At 40.2% G+C, this 19,409-nt stretch overlaps 1 protein-coding gene across 1 annotated transcript in view; it reads right to left on the bottom strand.

Annotated features, from left to right (window-relative positions):
- The window catches only part of LOC145442056 (uncharacterized), a 203,769-nt gene that overhangs the window by 63,105 nt on the left and 121,255 nt on the right, over nucleotides 1–19,409 (bottom strand). The gene's annotated exons all lie outside the window — the stretch shown is intronic.

Below are 19,409 nucleotides of genomic sequence, written 5' to 3'. Positions count from 1 at the left end.
TTTTACATATGAAACTTTCGCCATTGATATGCTTGGTCGTCGCATTTGTCTGAAGTCAACACCAAATAATCTGTTTCTAACAATCTGAACAGACAGTAGTGAAATGCCACGCCCAGAGAAAACAATTCCCCCAAGCTTATATCATGACTTTCTTTGGTCATCTCATTTACTCGCGAGACTGAAATGTTAAATTGAAAAAAAAACAGTTCATAAGGTAGCGATCTCTAATGTGCCTACTCTCATTGATAGTTTTGGAATTTATTTTCTAAGCCATCAGGCCGAAACATTAAAACAAACATGATGCTTTGCACCCCTTTTGACGAATGCGATCCTGCGAGACCTTTGTGTCATACTCTTAAAACGATTTATTGATAAAATGCGCACTAAAAATCGAATTAATGCAGGGACATAATTAAACATTTTAATATATTTCACCATGATATTTTTAAATAAGTGATTCACAAACTGGGGGAGCGCGGCTCCCCGAGGGCGTGAAAGCATCTGAAGATCGTCGCGAAGCTGAGATCAACTGAAAGAATTTTTCGAGCTCTGCGCGATTTACATCCAATTCGCAAATGTTGCCCTGTATTTAGTCTCAACTTCATATTTAAAAATCTCTCGTCCGCAGTCGTAGCCTTCCATACCATCAAACTACCCGTTAGCTTTGCTAGCATCCTGGTTGCGTTTTGTGATATGACGATAAGGGGGGCGCGAAAACGTTCACCATCATAAGGGGGCGTGTCGTGCAAAGTTTGAGAACCACTGTTCTAAGGTAAATACTTCCTATATCATATTTTATGAATAATGTCTGGCGCGACAGCCCGATATTGAAGCTCACGCAACTTGAAAGGTTTAAACTGCTAAAAATCCCAACAATCCTAAACGAGATTGACGTAATTCGGATCACAAGTGTGATTTCCGATTGGCCACTCCTGTTTTAATTTTTTCAGTGTTGTGCTTTCAAAAAATGACTCGCGCTTGTCTTAGGTATATTCGATCTCTGTATGCGTAGAATTAGGGTATTTATATTTCATCTACACACAGTAGAAGCGTGTTTGAAGCTAACATGCTTATGATGCTATCAGCATTGTGTGTCTTAGAACTGAACCAAAAGTGGAATTAGCAAATCTATGAACAGATCGCTGCTGACAGATTTCAATTTCAATTCTGTTCTAAGAATAGGGACCATCGACTTTCATATCTATAGTTTTGACAAATTGGTTATTGAGGTCGACCAGCCTATGAAATCTCGCAACTGTTTCTGGCGCATGGACGATATCTTCAAAGAAATGCTCGGTTTGTTTCAAATAAGCATCTCCATGTTCTCACTATATAATGAAATACCAATATTGCGTTTTGGTTTATAATCCCAATATTATATAGTGCGGCCCAGTGTTGGGATGACTCGAGTCATGACTTGACTCGAGTCAGACTCGAGTCACCTTTTTCATATGACTTGACTCACTTTGCTAAATTGACTTGACTTGACTTGCCTCGACGTATCAGAAATGTGGATTGACTCGTGACTCGGATCAAAATTGACGAGTCAATTTCAAGTCATCAAGTATTCGGTGTAGCTTGCATACGTTTGGATTGTTCACGAAACGCTGTTGTAACCCGTGCGGACGACCAATAATTCAATGATCGTGTGTTTTACTGAGTCTCCATTGCTCCCTCACAAATAAATTGACCACAAACGAAGTGATCGAAGCCTACAGTTTACGTTGTCGCTTTCGTTGTAAACTAGTGGTAAAGTGATTCGATAGCAAAATATTTAGTAATATTTCTGTTCTTACCTTAACCAAACCTCTTGTTAAATTGAATTGAAATTGTAGAATTCGAATTGTATCATATCAATATGTAGCCTATCAAAGGGTAATATATTGCATCTTATCCATTAGTTTCTCTATTCTCTATTTTGGCTGGTAGATATTAACTGAGGCTAAGCAATTATACGTCGTTTAACAGTTCTATGTATATGTGAGCGATACAGCGCCTTCTTGCATGTATATTTACCTATATTTTCGTTCATCGATTCAGAATCAATAGCCAGGTAATCTGTATTTCAGACAGTTACCAAAATGCAATGACGTAATCATGCATCATACTTCGAAAAGGCAACTTGACTTGAATTGTGACTTGACTCGTGACTTGAATTGACTTGACTCGAGTCACTTTCGAAAATCGATTGACTTGACTTGACTCGAGTCAAAATGTACAATGCCTCTAAATGACTTGTGACTCGAAGGTAGTTACTTGATCCCAACACTGGTGCGGCCCGCGAATGGATTCAGATGTTGAATGCGGTCCGCGAGCTCAAAAGTTTGCCCACCCCCGCCATAGACCATTAGCTCCGGAATATTTTTCCACGATGAAAGCCATGCTCGGGGATTTTCTGATGAACAAGGATTGCCTTAAAGTCATCAAATCCTTACGTTCCAACGAAAAGATTTGCCTCACAAAACCGGACAAATGTTCTGGAGTTGTGATTTTGAACCGGCCAGATTACAACTTAAGAAAGGATTCCGTTCTCCAATATTCTTCCAAGTTCACCAACCTAGGCCCTGCCGATAAAAACGACAACACACGCAAGTTAGAAATGATGCTGCAACGTCGCCTTCTTCTAAAACTGAAGGAGGGAGTCTTTTCTTCAAATCTGTACGAGTCTCTACGTCCGTCGGGATTACAACGGTCGCGTATGTACGGTTTACCGTAAACACAAAAAGATAACGTACTTCTTCACCCCATATTGTCTATGTGTGGGTCGGCACAACATAATTTAACCAAATGGCTTAACACCGTCATTGAACCAGTTCGATTCTTGTATACGCACCACTGTCTTCGCGACTCGTTCACGTTTGTAGACAAATTAAAGCGCGTTAAATTAAATCCGTCCAATGTATTTCTTAGCTCATTTGAAGTAAAAAGTCTTTTTACCAACGTACCACTGTCGGAAACTTTCGAAATCTGCGCAGACGCGCTTTATGATGGCACGCTTGAACCTCCAAAATTACCACGTGAAATATTTCTTGAATTGTTGCAAACTGCTACTAGTGGCGTTGAATTCAGCTTCAATGACAAGATGTTCAGACAAACTGATGGTATCGCCATAGGTTCTCCCTTGGGACCTAGTTTGTCCGATATATTCGTGGGAAACCACGAAAGAAAATTGTTTGAAAACGCCGCAAAACCTCTACTCTATTTCAGATATGTCGATAACACCTTTGTTGCCTTTAATAGTGAGCGAGAGTAGAATGTTTTCTTCGACAAATTGAACTGTCTCCACCCAGCTCCACAATCTACCGTGGAAAAAGAAACTGAAGCGACCCTTCCCTTTTTAAACGTGTTAGTTGTGACACCAGGACAAACGTTCTTAACCTCGCTGTACAGGAAACCTACCTTCACTGGCCTATATCCGTTTGGATTCATTTTGCACCAACCGGCGTAAATTAAACCTCATTTCATCTCTCGTTAATCGGGCCTTGCGCCTCTGTTCACCGGAAAACTGGCACGCGAACTGGATGATATCCACTTGATTCTCTCCAAAAATGGCTATCCAGATCACATATTAAAATGCTCCATCGTTAGGGTATTGAGAGAATCGGATATAGCTCCCAAATATGGACCAGAAAAATGCCCGGCATTTTTACACTTACCGTGGCTAGGTAACGTGTCCAATCGTTTTGTAAAACTTATAAAATCGGCTGTTCACCGTTGGTATTTCAGCGATAACATGCATGTGGTGTACACAAAGAAACCCTTGTTGCCTGACTCTCGAAAAGATGAACTTCCTGCCTTTAATGCAAGTAATGTTGTCTAACGATACAAGTGCCACTGTGAGAGTGGGTATGTAGGACATCCATCTCAATGATTGCTTGAGCGTATAAAACAGCATATAACCAAATTGATTCGGTCAAAAACATGCGCAAATGATCGCACGAAGCTCGCAGGCCAGTGCAAATTGGCTGCCAAAACAGACTGTTATGACGATTACCAAGCATATGCTTCGTCAATTGGTCAGCATTTGAGCGAAAACCTTGCCTGTGCACAGCACTAGAATGACAATATGTTCACTGTCATTGCGCGTGGCAGATCTATGTTTCATTTAAAAGTGTTGGAGATTTAAAATTAAAACTCTGACCGTGGTGTGGGAAATGGTTCAGCACTGGTTGCAGAAGAGTTTGTTTGCTGTTGCTCCATTTTTGGATTATTAAGATTTAGTTTAGCACACTGGTTTTCTAAGTTTTTTACACGACCCCCTTTCTGACAGTGAAATATATCGTATCCCCCTTATCGTCATATCACATAATGAGACCAGAATGTTAGCAATCCTTACAATCACTGTATTTACCGTTAAATATTTCATTTAATAGGAAGTAAATCTTACATGTTTCCACTTGTATACTGCGCATAAATAGATATTTGACCATGATAAACACTCCCATCCAACCCATGTCACCCAACTACAAACAGTTGGTCCGAGAATAGGTATCTGCATATGGAAACCTTGGAGCAGACATGAGCAATAAATCTCACTTCCTGTTGAGTCATCTTGATATTTTTTCTGAATATATTGTTGATTAGGGAGAATAGAAAGAGAAAAGGTTCCATGAATACATCAAAACAAAAGAAGAAATATCTCAGGGGAGACGCGACGAACATATTATGGCAGACTATTGCTGGAACCTTTCGAAAAACTGCACTAAATTACTTACAATCGAAAATAGTAAAACCATCAATTTTTTTTTTAAGACAAGTTATTAATGTTATATTACAAATGACTATTTTGAATTTAAAATAGGTGATTGGCATAAAACTGATTCAAATAATGCAACGTTATTTGAATGTTTAGGGAAATACTTATATACATGATTGCAGTTTATTCATGTACAGGATGTCCGTGAAAGTCTGCAATTCGGTTCTTACGGAGACAAAAAAGCCCATAAAAGACCCGACGAAAGAAAGCTCTCACAAGAAATGGAAAGAATTAGAAAGGGCCGGCGATGTCTTCCTATCTGTTCATTACATCGCATTGTACGTTGTGTGTGACTTGTTGAGATGAACAATATTACTCAACAAGTATTATTATCATTACGAAATATCTAATAGCCCGGAATATAACTCTGCTGATGTGTTTTGATTTAGAACAGTCTTTGGCGTTTCAAAATAACATTAAGGTTGAATTTCTTAACTTTATAGTACGACTGAGCCGTCTTTTTATCTAGCCCATACAGCAGTGGTTCCCAACCTGTGGTATGCGTACCACTAGTGGTACGCGAAGGTCTTCCAGATGGTACGCGAGTAGATTCTGTGTTTTTTTTCAACCGAAGGGAGTAATTAGTTAAGGTGGGTTTGAACACAAAAATTGTTCTCCAATAAACTTCAGGCTTAGCACGGCCTCCTCGTACTCGATTCTAGCTTCTCACGCTATTCCCCAGCTGCTAATGTTCCCTTCTACGGGAGTGCGAGCAAGGAGTTTCATCTCTGATTACCATCAAGTCGAAGAAACGAAACCGACTTGTTGCGCCCATGCATGACTTTCGATGCGCTGTGAGCAAACATATGTCACACATCGACCAGCTATAGTGCAGTGGTTCTCAAACTGGGTGCGTGAAAGCATCTGAAGGGGAGCGCGAAGCTACGGCCAACCGAAAACTTTTTTTGCGCTTCGCGCGATTTACCTACAATTATTTGTTTTTGCTCTGTGTATAGTCCTAATATCATATTTTAGAATTCTCTTATCAACTGTCATAACCTTCCATGCAAATTGTTCAATGGGATTGCTAGCATTCTGGTTGCATTTTGTGATATGACGATAAGGGGGGCGCGAATTTTTTCACTATCATAAACGGGGGGCGTGTCTAAAAAAGTTTGAGAACCGCTGAGCTAGTGGAAAATAAGCAAATGCAGCAATCGCATTAAAACAATTGACGTTGGTTGTTTGCTGGATTTTCATTATATTGTTCTTCTTGTGACTGGCGGTGAAAAAAACAATTCCATGAATCCCATTAACCCTGGCCGATAATGTCTAGTTTGATAGTTAATAATTGCCCTTTTCAGTTTATCTAATTCAGTGGTTCTTAACCTTTTTTCTTCCAGCGCCCCCTTTCAAAAATTATCGTGCTCCAGCCCCCCCCCAACTTCACATTGTAAGGAATGTAATAAAGACAATGAGTAAGAGGGAGGGCCGTAACAGCACTTCGTTAACCCCCCTAAAAACGATTGCCTTGCGCACCCATAGCGTGATAAACCGAACTTCTGAGGGCTTCGCCCCCACGAACCCCATATCGTGATTTTGATGGACAGCAAAGTTTGTGTGGCCTGGTCGCCCTAGGTACCAATATTTTCCATAATGCATGGATGAATAGGTGGTAATTACATATATAAGTCGCTATAAACTTTTTATCCTCTCAGCCACGTAATCAGATTTACCCGTAGCAATGAGTGAGCTGTTGTATAGGAAAATAAAGGGCACGTAATTAATAATTAAACATATTTGGGCGTGCCCGCAGGTACAATTATTCGTTACCAGGGCCGTAATAGCACTTCGTCAGCCCCCCCAAACAAAAAACGTTGGTCCTGGGCCCCCATCGAGTGATAAACCAAACTTCCGGAGGACTTCCCTCCCAGACCCCATTAGGCTGACCGCTATTTGCTGATAGCCTATTAGGTATCTACATTGGGTGTCGATTTACTGAGGCAGCTATTCTCGCCTATTCGCGCGAAGTGCGAAAAATTTCACTAATTAATGATTGAATTGGTCAATATAATCGGGAATTGCATGTAAATTGAGATCAATTTTCATCCTCTCTCTGCTCACGTAAACACATTTACCGGTAGAGCTGAGTGAGGTGCAATGTTCCCTCTAAGCTGCGAACGTGCGCAGTGCTGACACGGTCTCTGCGCACAGAAAATCTACGTTGCGCACAACAAATCCGGAGTTATTACCTTTTTTTAGTAGTTACGTACTGTTGTCCAAGGGTCAGCGCAGTGAGTTGTTGAGTGTGCGCAGACTCATCAAAACTTGAAGCGAACATTGTGAGGTTTCTTGGAAACTGTAGGGCCCGTTACTAATAATTAAACATATTCGGGCGGGCGAACCCGTTGGTATATGACTTCGTTGCATGATGTTATTTCGTGACCCCCTGTCTGCAATATCAAAAAATATAGAATCGCTCAACGGGGATATCGCCTAACAGGAATATCCCTGTCGCCCAATCGTACTAAACTAAAAGACTCACACGATTTCAAATTGGTATTTCTTCACTGACATATAATTTTTCCCTGCCAGATGGAATTCGTCTTCTGGGGTTCAGATTGCCAAGACAGGAACATTCGGTGTCAGTCATTTAGGCGCCTACGGACAATTAAACCTATATGTAGGCTATTTTGAAGGCTATATGTAACGAAGTTTTCGGTGTTAATTTGCTCTGAATACTCATTAAGGATATGTCCTATCACCACATCATCTACCGCGAAGCCATTTTTCTCCACCGCCCCCCTGAGCCCAGCGCCCCCCCTATCGCCCCCTGAGCGTTTCCGCCCCCCTTCAAGATCGCCAACGCCCCCCGGGGGGGGCGGTGAGGGCAAGGTTAAGAACCACTGATCTAATTGAAAAGTCGATATATATATATATAGTTTAATAGTAGACGCCTCGCATAGGTCAAATACGTGATTGTGACGTCATAAACGATGGAAACATTTTTGACCGCCTTCAACACTGGTAACTTATGTAGGTGGTACGCGAGCGCTGCATAAAACTTCGAAATAGTACGTGGGTGAAAAAAGGTTGGGAACCACTGCCATACAGGGAACATATGAAATTTTAGTCAAAATATTCCCATGGATTATTTCCAAAAATAGTGCCAATTGAAGAAAAAAACTAAAGTCACTTTCGGAATCAGTGCTCTTCAGAACCCCAAAAACCACCATTACTTTGTCTGTTTAACAATATGTGTTGACCAGTGAAATCGATTGATTTGTCTTGACTCGAGTAAAAATGACCTATTACTCAAGGCTGTGGAGTCGGTCAATTTTACCACCGACACCGGCTCCGACTCCACACGTTTTCAATATACCGACTCCGACTCCGACTCCTGAGTCTGTAAACGTACCGACTCCGACTCTAGCATTATTACTAATTTACTTCGAAAATTATATGCCACATTGTCGGTTGAATGACTATCATGCAACCATTGAACATATGCATACATATGATTAACGGTGGCATGATAAATTGTTTCAAGAAGAGACTCTTTGGGGTACAGAACTTTAATATACATTTTAATATTATATTCATATTAAAACCCGAAGCTTTTCGAGCTGACACTTTTCAAGGGCAATCGTCAGCAAATGGAGAATTTCAAAAACATGCATCTAGCTACATTGCATACACCCAATTATGACGTCATAGAAACAAACAACATGAAATACAGGCAAACCGCGAGCGCAGCTAGTGGACAATTTTCGGATTCACTAAAAATTTCTTCTGCTGACACAAGCGCGGTCGGTGGATTTTAATATAAGTCGATTCCAGTGCAGACAAATGGAAATTAGTACGGCCTCTACCTAATACGAAAATCTTTCATCGCGATAGTTTTTAGCGCAAGTTGCATTCTCAGCCAAATGCTTGCCGATGGCATATAGTTCATAGCCATGGCCTGATTACGTTCTAGTAATCGGAGATCAGTTACGGCTGCGTCTTCGCGAGAGTCCAATATGCGTGATCTAATAACGCTGGGGACATGTTGTTTGATGCGTTCCTGCAAGCGCTGAGTTGTTCTTCCCACGTACCGACAATCACAGTGGCACTTGAAATCATAGACTATATTGCTTTGTTGAAAAGCAGGAAGAACATCTTTGCGCGTTCCAGGAAGCAATTGTTTGGTGGTAAACACAACATTAGTTTTTACGTTATCGTAACAGCGATTTACAGCAGAAATCAATTGCTTTTCAAACCGGGAAGAGATGGGACCCAGCCACGGCAAATGTATATATACATTTTCCTCAGACCGTGTGTTCGTGTTTTGTGATTTGTTGGGATTGAAATTACTGAGTTTTCTGTCCACAGAACTCTTGATGATGTGTTCGGGGTAGCCGTTACCGATTAGAATTTTGCGGATATATTCTAGCTCCGCGTTTAATTTTATATCCGAACAAATCATCAAGGCTCTGTGCACCAATGTGCCAATCAAATTTAGTTTACGGCGATTCGGGCTAAAAGAATTCCAGCGTATGTAATGCCCTGTAAACGTTGACTTCCGGTAAACCGAAGTGACAAAGCTAATACCCCGTTTTTCCACCAGAACGTCTAAGAATGGTAACGAGTTAGCACGCTCTTTTTCAAATGTGAATTTTAAAGACGAGTGTAGAGAATTCAAGTTAACAAAGAAATCATCGAACTCCGTCTCATTTTGACAGATGACGAAGGTGTCGTCGACATAGCGACGGTACATGAATGGAGGCTTGGTTTCATCTGCGGCGAAAAGTCTGTTTTCATGAAATCCCACAAATATATTGGCTAAAATCGGGCCAAGAGGGCTACCCATAGCTACACCGTCGGTTTGCATGTAGATGGTATCGTTAAAACTAAACTCAACAGAGCAAGTAGCCGTATTAAGAAGTTCAACGAACACTTTACGCGAGAAGGAAGGTGGTGCTAAATCACCACCACCATATAGCGCGTCCGCACAGATATCAATGGTCTCCTTCAGCGGCACGTTCGTGAAGAGGCTAACGATATCATACGAACCGAGAAACATATTCGGGTTTGGAAGGTCGGTGGTTTTCATCTCGTGCGCGAATGTAAACGAATCAGCGACGCAATGCGAATCATACATGGAACGCACTGGTTCCAAAACATCGATAAGCCACTTCGCGAGCTTGTGCTGCGCCGATCCAATCATAGAAAGAAACTTGAAAATCTTCTCTATATCAATGATTGCCAACCGCGGGTCCGCGAGCCGCATGTGGCTCTCAGCTAGCCAACTTGCGGCTCCCCTTGACGTTGGAAAATCCAACAAAAATAATAAAAAATTAATCTATAACAAAAAAATGATATTCAAAAATTTCACTTACTTTGCTTGGAATCTGGAGTTTATAATTTAGGGTGAAGAACAATTCCTTTGGTGTCGAGTAGCGATCCTCTACTCGGCAACGATTTCGTTACTCAACTCACGTCAAAAAGTATGCTCACACTCAAATGCGTCGGGATCGGCACTCAAATTTAAGTCTGCTTATCACCAGACTTATTCAAGTGCAGGCGGTGTTACAACACGTTTTACAACGCCATCTGACCAGCAAACCAATGGATTATTTGACTTGATTGTTAAGTTCAACGGCCGCATTGAATGAATGCTTTTTAACCATGATGAAAATGTTTTCAAGTCCTATTGTAGGTAATGTGGCCACTGACCCTAGTAATTTACAACTTGAGTTGCTAGACATGCAGTCAGATATAAAGACATGACAATTCTTTTAGTCTGCTACGTTTGAGCCACTACAATATCTTTTGATTATATAACAATCCGGAGGTCACGAATTAAGAACATAAACTAAAGTAATTATAACAAGAAAACAGAGGTCATAAGTATGAATAAAGTTGCCCCAGCTCTACACGTAGGTAATTGTGTTGCGAGATAGCGCAGTTGTATAGTCCACGGCTGCAACACCAATGGGTTGTCTTACAAAAAGCTTGGATAGAAGTGGGCCGTGCTACAAGTCGGCAGATACGGAATCGAAAATGCATGAAATCGGCCTGGTGTAAATGTATGTGGTAGTCGACAAACACCATGATTACCTCAAACAAATAAACTCTACAGGTATATCTGACCATCGCGGGCAGAGAGAGGATTAAAAATTAATAGTAATATATTGCAATTACTAAATTTCTTTACGAAATTCAATCTTCAACTTTAGATTACCACCCTACGGGGGCCAAAGACCAACGTTTGGAGTGAGTAGTGTATTGAAGCTGATTATAGCCACCAATGAGATTACGCCACGTGTCCAGCCACGCCCAAATTTAAATGTTAATTTTTTTTCAATTTTCCTGTCTCGAATTTCAGTGGATTATGAGAACGGTTACTCTCCGAGAATTGAACCGAGGACCTCCCGACTCAGATATGAAAACATGCCTACTCCTGGAATCGAACCCAGAACCTCATGTCTTAAAGACCACAACTGTAACCATTACACTACCGCGCTCGCTGAGAAATTCCGTCCGTACTGAACCTTTAACGGCGAATGAAAACGGCTCCTCTCCCTGATTCGAACCGAGGACCCTATGACTTGTAGAACAGAACCGTAACCATTACACTATCGCGTTCGCTGCCAATCCGTGTCTGTATTGAAGCTTTTAAAAAAGGTTGTCTAATAAGGGGTAAGCATTGAAAACACATTTGTTATTGACGCGACAATCACCATATATTTTTCGGGATATCCACATGATAATGGTCCGTATTGACCTCAGAAAAGGATTCAGGTCCATTTTCCGGCCTCAAGAAAGCTACCAAGGCGAGGCGACGAGTGTACCAGTACCATTACAGACGTACAACGAACGATCAATGTAAGTGGCTCTGTAAATCATGAGCAATAATAAGCGACGAGTGTGCCATCAACATTATAGACGTACAAACGGGCATATTCAACTAGCATTGATGCTTTATCGATATAGAGCAGTATGTGTAGCTGGATGCTAACCGATTCGCATTTAACAATGCGACCCGCGCACAATTATGTAGCCCGATTTTCGTTGAATATTGACGACCCCAATAAATCGAATGAGCTCTTTTCCGCAGACATCTATGACACAGCTGTCAGTCCAGTGGACACTAACTTGAGATTCCGTGGGGTTAAATTCAGCATCAAATAAGATCAGAGCGCCTTTTCTCGCTTTCAGGATTTGGACTGATGCGTCCGGCCTATGTCGCAACACTACAATATGTGGTAACACGAACCTGTGCACACGTACAGTTGTTATTTGTAGTGTCATCGTCGCCCGCCAATGCGATAAACTCCCAACGGCTGACACATTGGCCTTCAATCTAATACCAGCATAATTTTTGTAGGTCGAGAACAAGGGTAATTTAATTGCAACTAAAATGCCTGCGGCTTGTTTTGGCTCGAGGGTCGAATGTAGGGCTGGGCAAAATCGAGTACTTGAGTGATTCGATTCTGAATCACGGATTATCGTTCGAGTCGAGTCGAGTATTCGAGTATCACTCATTATGACGTCACAACAGAATGTATAATGTCATAGTTCAAATATGTGCCTTTTATGCCACCACAAAGAAAATAATGCCTGTTATCCGTCACATTAAAGATACTTCAGTATTTTTTCGACAATACCGATTTCATTGCACTTCTTGACAATGTTATGGGATGATCATGACTTCGGAAATGTGTTATTTCCAGTAACGTTCGTAGCTTTGTACTAAGTCTCGTATGCTGCGACACGACCAATCAAGGTTTCAGGGCTCGTCAGTGGAAAATAGTATCAAAGCTATAATTCTCGTTAGTAAATTAAATTTCCGTTGCGAGGAGCGTATAATTTCAGTACTCGAAAATATCGTCTTTTACTACTCGACTCGAATCATGTAAAATAATACTCGATTCAGATTCGAGTACTCGAATCATCGTGCCCAGCCCTAGTCGAATGCAACATATGAATCCATTCGCGTTACGCACTATAGCCTATTTAGGATGATGAGCCAAAACGCGTAGGCGAGGGCACGGAGATAATAACTAGCCTATATATTTAGAACAAATCAAGCATTGATTTCACGATAACGTATTCGTTATAACGTCATAAAAATTTAGCGAGTTTTATAAGCAGCTTATCCTCAATAACCAATTTGCGGAAATTAGTGAAGAAGTGGATTGTACAGATTCTTAGAACTGCACGACAATCTGGTTATAGATTTGCTGATGGTACCTGCTGCCAGCATCATAACCAAGCAACCTTTACTTACCCGTCAGCTAATGTCTTACTATGTAAAACATGAATTCTGCACGTTCTTCCGTGTAGACGAACGTAATTTACCGATTTCCTAAATATTCAATTAATTCGGTTACTTTATGTGGCAGCTCATAATTTGAAATCAGCAACGACTTCATTACATTACAAGTCTTACAGTTTACGTTACTTCTTGCTCGTTTCTTTACTGCAAAAAGCGTTTATATTCAACTCGTCGCATTTTAGATTGCTTCGAGTCGTGTCGGTAATTATGAATAAGTTAATATTGTGCCTACTGCCCAGTGCACCTATAGATGCGGAATCTACATAACACGCGCATGGATCGCTTATTTCAAATAAATCGCATAAAGTAATAAACGTGCTGGAGTTGTCAATCTAAAATCACATTCATGATACGAAATAAGTCATTGTCATTTTGAATTTATGGGATGTTTCAGTGTTGGGATCAAGTCACTACCTTCGAGTCACGAGTCATTTCGAGTCATTGCACATTTTGACTCGAGTCAAGTCAAGTCAATCGATTTTCAAAGGTGACTCGAGTCAAGTCAAGTCACTCGATTTTTGGAGGTGACTCGAGTCAAGTCGAGTCAAGTCAAGTCAAGTCACGAGTCAAGTCACAATTCAAGTCAAGTTGCCTTTTCGAAGTATGAGGCATGATTAAGTCATTGCATTTTGGTAGCTGTCTGAAAAACAGGCTGAGTGGTCATTGATTTTGAACCGATGAACGAATATAAAGTTGAATATATACTCAAGAAGGCACTTTATCGCTCACATATAAGTAGGACTGCTAAACCTCTGTTTATAGTTACCTGCCCAGATAGAGAATAGATACGAATTGATAAGATGTACTACATTACGCATTTATAATATAAATGGATATAATACAATTCGAACCTGGGCCAATGATCGATGACTATATAAACTATATTTGAATTCAGTTTCAATAAAACAATAGGTTTGGTTAAGGTACAAACAGAGAACAGAATTTTCTTTACTTTACTAGTTTACGATAACGTAAGCTGTAAGCTTCGATCACTTCGTTTGCGGTCAATTTATTTGTGAGAGAACAAGGGAGGCTCAGTAAAACGCACGATCACTGAATGATTGGTCGCTCTCACGGGTTACACCAGCGTTTGGCGAACAGTTCGAACATATGCAAGATGCAGTGATTTCGATCTACACCGACTACTTGATGACTTGAAATTGACTCGTGAATTTTGCTCCGAGTCACGAGTCAATCCACATTTCTGATACGCCGAGTCAAGTCAAGTCAAGTCATTTTAGCAAAGTGACTCGAGTCAAGTCAAGTCATACGAAAAAGGTGACTCGAGTCTGACTCGAGTCAAGTCATGACTCGAGTCATCCCAACACTGGGATGTTTATAAACTACCTTTGAAAATGCGCGGGCCCCAAAGTCAGGTTATTGCACCAGCAATAAAAAAAATAACATAGTACGTTTATTTCGGGCGATAAAATATTATATAGTTTTGAATACATTTCATCCATATCTACAAATATATCTTGATGCTATCGTGAGCCACTAAAATGTTGTCCGCATGCGATCCGCTTACCGTAGTTTGCTCATCCCTGGTTTTGATCATAATCTTTCGAGTAAGTTCTGTTCTGTTGGTAGGCAAGCCCTACCAGAGTATATTTTGATAAAGGCAGGAGTAAATCGTTCTCGAGCACCTTTCGTTAGCAACTTCTTCGGTAACAGAAAATGGGTGATCAATCGCGACCTCTCGAAATAAATGACCAGCATGCAATATGAACAGGACATGAAGCTACGATGTCCCATAATTCCTTTCAATTAAAGTAGAAGTATAGCTATTTCCGAGCGAGTAAAACGTTACTCGACATTGCGCTGTCGATATTAGTGAGAAAAGATATTCGTTTACTTTCGATAATATCCAACATGCGGGCTCATGTCGAGGGCAATTTTTAGAACTCTAATATCGCATAGCCCAACTGTGCAGTATTTCTCGATTTATTTAGTCATGTTTTCCTTGCGATAACCATTCAGCATCGCGAAAATTCATAGTACAATTTAGAATAAACTGCTAACTTTTATCAAGGTCTTTGAAAAGTACTTTTCAACATTTAACTATCATGACATAGTAAACTTCTACTCAAGTACGAGAAGTAGCGATTGTAAGGTGATTAGAAAATAAGTATTACGGGCCCAGTTTTGCCTAAAACCTAAATCATAACACGTTATCTGATCCCTTCCGAATGACGAGTTTAAATATCCCTGAAAAATGAATAATATTCATAATATCCACATTGCTATACATAAAATTTGCTCTGACATTGCCCATAGTGACCATTTATAATTGGATAGTAAAGGAGTCGAAATTTCTTCGATGCGCCTAGTGCACTAATTCGAGTGCTGAAATCCGAATCGACTAATTTGTTATAATGATTCGAGTCGAGTAGTAAAATTTAATTAACGAGCACTGAAATTACAGTAATATAGTTATATCACCGATACGAAATTTGGTAGCCATTTCCCCGGAATAGTAATCAGTCCAAAACATTATGATAAATAGATAAGTTTGAAGAAATATAAAAATATCATTAATGGTGTATGTATTATGAAACTGGAAATGTTGTATTTGCGGTAGCACGCAATTAGTTTCCAATTCGTAATTTCAACCGCATCGGCAGTTTTTTCATAAAAATAAATAAACAAATACTTTGATACTAATTTCAAAATAACGCAAATCTCTTAATGAATGTCCCTTGAATAGTTAATTAATCCTAAACATTATCATGCAAGGTCCGAGAAACATAAAAATATCATTATTGTAGTATGCATTGTGAAAGAGGCAATATTTTCTTTGCGGTGACCAGGGAATAGGTTCTAATTCTTAATTTCAACCCCATCATCATTCTCTCATAATAATGAATTAGCAAATCCTTGGATCCTAATTTTCAAAGTAGCTTAGATCTCTGAATGAGCTCTGACTCGCTGCTATCTTCAAACCATGGAAAGGGATGAAATTATATCCGGGGCATATTCCTTGGCCAGGAATTTTATCATGTACCAACTAGACGGCCCGAGCGTTAAAGCAAATACGAAAGCGGAGGCAACCTTACGGCGAGTTAGTGATGAAATGTTCGAGCGACATCGAACTGTCGTGAACGCAATCTCTAAACGTCTCCGATACAGTATTGTTGAAGTCGACGAAAAATATGAAGAATATTCTGCGGATGAGCGGATGTTCCTGATGATAGCTGACGAAATTTTTAAAGATACCCAAGAGAATTGGGGTCGGATCGTATCTGTGTTCGTGCTCGGTAGCATTCTTGCTCGCAAAAACGAGGATGAGCATCACGGTGATAATATAGAAGGTATCATACAGACAGTCGGAAATTACATTGGTAGTAGAAGGCGAAAGTGGATAGCGGGAAATGGAGGATGGGTAAGCGATTTTACATGGCCTGATACGGATTTGGGAATTATCATTTAGCTTGAGGTACTGTGTATCTGCTCTCGAGAGTCCATACCACCTATCGATAATGAAACTTAGCTTGCACTTCACAATTCGGTTTTCAATTTACATTTTGTCATAAGGCACAGTAATTTACATTCCAAGCGCTCCGAACTTTGAATTAGCTAGCAAGTACGCTAACTTTCCTCTGCAAGATTAGGAAGGCTTACATTCTTTTGTTTGTTTCAGGACAGTTTTGTTGGATTTTTTGATAACGCAGCTTTCGATGATAGTAAAGTTTGGAAGAGGCTCATGCTTGTTGGAATTGGACTGACGTCTATTGCAATGGCAATAACAAGATCATGGATACTCCTTTGACGTACATCATGCAATATTTTTTAAATAATATATTTCTTCGCCGTTTAATTACATAAATTTTACTGTAGGACGGATGCAGTTTCTTCTGAGATTACATGAAAGATTGCTCCATAAAACCGTCTTTATCTGGAACATTTTCATTTTTCAAATTTATACAGCTACGTAAGGAAATTGCTAGGTTACCTAGAAAACGCCGCAAGTCAAATTTGATCCAATTCCGACCATAGTAGGGACAAAGAGTTATGACAGCTCAAAATGATCCATCTTTCGATGCCAAATATCGTTGGTTCTCCGCGACCAAATATCGTGTTCTATAAATATTGTGTATATGGAACAGATATAAATGTTGCTATTTTGTTGTTATTTGCGAAGAATACTTTGCTCAGTAATTAATTTCACGGGGATTCTAAACCTCAATACATACAAGTGAGCAAAGTTACATCAACCTGCGTTAAGCTGTAGTGTTATGTAACTACCTACAATTCTATCAAGACGTAGCGAACACGACAAGTAATATGGAGTGAAGGAATAAGGGCGCGAAATTCCAATGTATAGATGCATATTTAGGCGGAAATATCGTCTTACCGGACGAATGCAATTGTTTCCTTAAAGTTTCCCTGTCTACGCCATTCAAGCGCGGTAAGATCAGTTTGAGTTGACGACATTCAGGATGATATTTCAAGAAGCTCTGAATGATAGTCACATATTCCTCGTCGATTCTTGTTCTATCGCTGTCACTGAGGTCGAATACCTTTAGCTGTTCATTGAATAATTGAATATTAGGCGGTTTAGGTCAATTTCATAAACGAAATCTGAACTAAATTGCTTTATTGAGAACCATGAGAGAGCAGAAAGAACTTACTGTAGTGCATCGCTTGCCCATCTCTTCACTAAGATTCCTGATTTGCATGGAAAGCATCTTGCAATTACTCGGCTTGAATTCTTCAACGCGGGTTTTGTGCAGGATTTCAGTTACTGTTTTGTAGCAGGAGGAAATGTCGGGATTTCTACTCAAATCCAGCGAATGCAGCTAAAACACAGTGTGATGCTCGGATATTTTACGATGCTACAAACCACTCAGTTGCTGTAATAATAATATTTATCTACGACAGAGCAATATTATCAATTTCTTCGCCTCATCGCAAAACTGGTGTAATACAGAAAATAATGAACGTCTATAGGATATCGAAGAAACTGCAGAAACTAGCATTAATATGAATGGGCGATGGAAAACCTTTCACTCATAAGCAAGGACACTTTTCATCAGCAGACGTGATCAGGAATGCCTTATTGATGATAAATTCGCTCGCTAAATGAAATGCCATGTCTGACGTTGCTTGGAACTCGCATTAGTTGCAAACTATGCTTGATTATTTCACTAGTAAGAAAACAAAACAGATCTAGCTAAAATGGATCACCTCATGATTACCGAGACCATTGTTCAACGACGTTAATGAATGTTCATCCAATTCGCAAGCTGAAAGTCGAACTGCCTTCGTGTTATGCCTTTTCGCGAAACGTCCGATTTCTTGCAATCCTACCGGTTCCAAATCCGTATTGTAACTTAGATCGAGTTTATCGACCTACAAAATACAGAAAATTATTCTGAAAACGACACACAAAATTGTGGAAACGAGTGGCTACCTCGATTTCACCAAAACATTCAAAAGCATGAATTTCCTCCGGTGTGAGGTCGCATCCTTTCATCACAAGAGTAACCGCTCTGTCTTTACAAAATAAGGGCGGCAGTGCAGCCATACACTCTTCATCCAGACGATTATAACTGATGTCGAGATATCGGAGCTAAACTAATATGGGAAACTGACAACTTACGACCAGAATTAATCGGGGATGAAGACAAACATTACAAACTTATAACAGAGAAATGTTGATTAGCCAGTCACGTCATAATAGATTGGCGAAATGTTCTGAGATTAAAATAGAATTTCTGTGATTCGTCTCAAATGGACTCTTTGCAAGCAGTCATAAAGAATGTGACTATTGACCACTACTGAACAACAATCGCTCAAGACAAGATCCATATACCTTACTGTTTTTGACCTGCATGGCGACGAAATCCTTTGATCGCAAGTGCGAGTTCACAAGTGACAAATAGGTTAGATCGCTTGAAATAATAGTCCCGAGTTGCGTAAAGTTGATGTTTTCGCCGTAGCTGAGATCGAGTTTTTGCAATTTAACCTATGGGAATGAGGTAATAAAAGTCTCATATCGAAAGGATTTATACTAGATTAGTGTCCGGATATTTTCATCGCCAATACCTGATGCTATCTGATAAGTTGACTCAAAACGATCAGAAAATCGTTAGATCCGCTACTTTCTTCCAGGTTGAGTTCCGTCGAGCCACACTCCTTCATCAACTCGCAGATGGCTGGCAGGAGTTTGTCAATGCCATCGTGGGCTGTGACGCTGAGTTTTTTTATTTGGACCTGGACGAGTGCAAAACTTTCCCCCATAAAACAGTAATTGAGGTGATGAATAATTAAACCCTCATCAACTCTCACTAGTCTAGTATGACTATTGCGATAAATGGCTACACCGGTGCGTGATTGAGCATTGTTCGGTACGATACCTTCAATTCACGCGTAGTAACAATAATAATA

The sequence above is a fragment of the Botryllus schlosseri genome, chromosome 6 (genome assembly GCF_051294905.1).
Source record: "Botryllus schlosseri isolate E-star chromosome 6, Bs_hap1, whole genome shotgun sequence".
NCBI lineage: Eukaryota > Metazoa > Chordata > Ascidiacea > Stolidobranchia > Styelidae > Botryllus > Botryllus schlosseri.
Note: the sequence above shows the minus strand (reverse complement) of the source record. Positions and strands in the feature narration are given on the sequence as shown.